We start from the raw sequence: 4110 nt of genomic DNA, 5'->3' as shown, positions 1-4110 counted from the left end.
ACGCCTCAGTTCGCAAGTCGAGCCAATGTTTCGATAAGTAGACTTGTCTTCGTCTGGCATGACATGGAAATATGACATAGAGATATGTCATGGGAATGAATTTTGAGTATGTCAAGAATTGTTTTCTTTGCCTCCTCTTTTCTGATTACTTTGCTTCGTTAGTGTCGCAAAAATGAAATAATTGTTAAACCTAGCTTGCCATTATTTTGCCATAGCCTCATCTATTTTTTCTGTGCCTGCCGGATCCCGGAGCGAACAATGGGAGCGCGCCGTCGCTGCAGTTGCGCGACGCAACCACTCATCGTGGTGGGAGCGCCACTCACGTAGGGGTGCTGCGCATGCAGTTTCAAGGGCGCATTGATGGTCCCGCGCCGCTCGTGAAGCAGGTTCCGCATTTTTCTGTGAATGTCTTGCCCAGTGTAATAGCGTCCACGAATAATTTTTCCAAGCTGGCTGATTCTTAAACGTATGCTGAAGGGTACATGCATGAATATTCACGCGAATAGCACATGCATGCTAAAGCAAGGGACTTGTACTTACCACGTCTAAAAAGCATCATTCTAAGCGAGAACTTTTACAGCTCGTTAGGTAGCAGCTGTTTTCGGCACCGCATGTCGCATATAATCGGGGGCTGCGTAAAAAAAATCCTATCATGGTAATTTGTGTTTCTAGTGATTGTTGTGTGGTATAGCTAGGCAATTTCAAGTAATGTAACTGATGAATTAAAAAATATAAAGTGAAAATATTAAAAAGGGGGCTCAAACGTGTCAAAATTCTCAGAATGAGAAGCGAATACTTAATGATGTAATTCATGGAATAAAAATTTTCATTCCGTGAATAACAATAAGGCGGTGTTAAAGGCACTATATCGGCATCTTCTCTTAAGGCAAAGCTTGATCGTCCCTCTAATTTTTAGGTACGTAAACACTGCATGCACATCAGACAAAAAAGCCAAACTTCTTTTTACATCCATACAGAAGAAGGAAAAAAATTATTCCCAGCTTGGAAAGGAAACACAGTGAAGCATCAATTTGAAACTTCACATACTTTCTTCACAGCGGCTTCTGAAAGTATGTTACAAGGAAAAAAATTATTCCCAGCTTAGAAAGGAAACACACTGAAGCATCAATTCACAACTTCACATACTTCCGTGACAATGGTTTCTGAAAGAAAGTTTTGTGAATGCCACTCTTATCAGTGGCTGCAAAGGCATAGTTCACGAGCAGCGGCTTTATGAATCTTGAGCACACCAACTTAGCTACATCATGATGGTGCTGGCTGTTGGCGCAGTGAAAGAGGCCAGACTTTGAAACAGCTGGTACAGAGTGTTTGCAGTGGTTTGTGAAGCGTTGGACATTTTTGAAGTGCTGTCTGGACAAATATCCGCAGGGTCTCTAGGACATGAAGCAGGCTATCTGAGGGGTATAACAATCCACCTCTGTCCTGGTGAAAAGTGAGCATTTGAGGAGGCGGCTTTGTCAAAGGTTTGGTGACGATTGCACTGCAGCTATCACATTGCATATGCTCCTTAACAACACGGGAAATATATCCACCAACATAAACTGTTGCTGACACTTGCAGTGTTGCAAACCTTGCCACATCTGGCTGCTTTAGATGTTCCAGTACATTTACAGCTTGCTTTGGAAGCTCAGCTGAGCTTTTCGACACCTGTGGAGTTTAGAGTAAAACACCCTTGGATGGTCCAGGCTCTTCAGCGCAAAGAACGTTACTGTCCAGCGACACAGCTGCGATGCCCGTCTTCAAAACTTTTTCTAGCCCCGAGATCGCAGAACGGACATCCAGCTGGTCATTGCAACCCACCGACAGCCTTAGGGTACCAAAAAATGATTCGATGGGGTCACTGCTAAACTTCCTTGTTAATATAAAACCAAACTTTTCTCTAGTGAGAAGGTAGCGGAACAATGAAGAGTAGAGTATGTCGTAAGCAGGAGCGCTTCATATGTTTCAGCCGTAAGGAATCCACGAGGAGATGATGTATTGCTCTTCAACTCCTCCATGTACAGGGGAAACGTGATTTCTAGCCACTCAAGGCGACCATCATCTGGGCTGTCGTAGTGCCTCACATCAGGAAAGCGTTGCTGGACATGTTGCACAGTGTTGCTTGTATCATGCAAAAGGAACCATCGATACACATTTCGCATGAAGGTTATTGTCGGGCCTGCAGCAGCAAAAGCAGGATGGCAGCTATGGCCCGCTTGCGTCATGAGAACTTCTAGTGCTGAAGTAACCTCGGAGGAGAATACCTCCACTGCCCTCTTAACATTCATTTTTTCAATGTTATTGGGGTAGACGTGTTTCCTGCTTAGGTTCCTCACTGGCCTGACCAGCCATGTTTTTTGCATTTCATAGAGTTTTTTTAGGTGGGAAGAATACACCTCACCAGCTTTGCCGAGGTCTCGTGACAAAAACTGGGACCGCACATTTTTCATTATGTGACAGTAATCGAAGCTTAGGAAAAGTTCTCGGTCGGGATTGCATGGGTGTTCGATTCTATAGGTCAAAAACCCACCACAGAGCTCTTTCATAGCACTTACGTTGATTTTGTGATTATCTGTCACCAGGCGCACTATTTCGAAGCCTAATTCTTCCACTTTTTTCATCACAGAGAGAAGCAACCTTGATAGCTGAGAGCCGCTTAACCCTTTCGTAAAAAGTATGCAAAAGGAATCTTATAAGTAGTGCTGAGCCCATTTATCACAAAGCATAGCAAGGAGTTTGCCAAAACAAGCTCACTGTCAGGTGAATTTGCTATTCCCATATTAATTTGACCAACGAAGAAATCTCGCTGCTTGTTGTATTGAAGCTTGGGCTTTATCCGCATCTCATCTACTATGAGTGAGCAGGTACTAGATTGGGGTGCATCAAGCTTCTCTAATTCAGCCTTCAGCCTGGCTTGCAGTAAGTGGTTGACACCTGTCTCACCCGAGCTGCTCCCAAGGTAATTCAAAAGGGTAGTTCTGCTAGGTAGCTTGAGTACCATCTCCCTCCTTTCGTGCTCGTAAGCTTTTGTGGAGAGGTGGCACAGCACAATGCAATGGCGCACTACGTCTTCAGTCCAAGTTGGATTTTTGCGGCTAAAGTTAACAATTTGATCCCATAAAAAAAGAGCTGAAATATTCTACTCTTCTGCCTGCTGACGAATGTACTGCAGATTACCGAAATTGCAATCATTTTTCAATTTTTCAAGCTCTGTTTTGTAGTGGTCTACAGTGCGTCGAAGCTTTTCAACCTGTTTTTTGAGATCCCTTTCTCTGCGTTTCAATCTTGCTCTTTCATTTGCAAGTAAGCTGGACACTCCAACATTCACTTGAATTGCTTGGTGTGAAAAATTCGCATGTGCACTATTTGGAGCCTCCTGCGGTTCCTTTTCATTTTCAGGTTTGACCTGTTCATCTCTTTCTGGATAAGACGGGCTGGCCTCTTGAGAATTGTCCTCTGACATTTCTGCTTCTGTGCCGTCCTGGAACTTCTGCCGCTTTGTAGCCGGCTCAGGTTCCTTTTCGTTGGTTTTCGGAAACGCCATTTTCCTGATGCTTTCTGTACTCCTTTGATGTAACTGCCTTGGCTTCGTGTACGAAGGGTATTCTGGAAACAAGGAGGGCACTACACCTTTCTTGAGGCGGCGCCGTTTGCCCTCCGCAAAGTCGGTTTCCTTGAAGTGCCGGCTACACTCTCTTGAATAATTCGAGGTTGTGTTCGGCACCCAGTTGTCCCTCCGTATGGCTTTCAACCACTGCCCGTAGCGCCGTGTCCGCCGGAATTTTGTGGAACAAGATTCCTGGAATCTTGCTTTTCCCACCTGAGCGGCAACGTGGCACACAGCAGTATGCCATTAAGTACCTGCAAAGGCAACTGTCAGCGGCTTAGTAATGCGCTTTGATATTACAATCGTATACTTAAAAAGTTCTGTGCAAGCCCAAGTTCATCGAGCACAAGCACAACAACAAAACTAAGGGCTGGCAGTCTGAGAAAATGCGACCACTAATACTGATCGAATTATAGACAGAGTACGCCACAGGCAGATTTAGGCAGGCTACAAATAACATTATTGCTATCCAGACAAAACAATTCTTGGCTCACCGTTAGAAG

General features: G+C 44.6%; 1 pseudogene; it reads right to left on the bottom strand.

Moving 5' to 3' along the window:
• Positions 1-1130: 1130 nt before the first annotated feature.
• On the bottom strand, positions 1131-3854 carry LOC146180391 (uncharacterized; annotated as a pseudogene).
• Positions 3855-4110: the final 256 nt, after the last annotated feature.

This window comes from Amblyomma maculatum, chromosome 9 (assembly GCF_055883805.1).
Source record: "Amblyomma maculatum isolate TAMU_Amacu chromosome 9, ASM5588380v1, whole genome shotgun sequence".
Taxonomy (NCBI): Eukaryota; Metazoa; Arthropoda; class Arachnida; order Ixodida; family Ixodidae; genus Amblyomma; species Amblyomma maculatum.
This window is presented reverse-complemented; position numbering and strand designations above follow the sequence as displayed.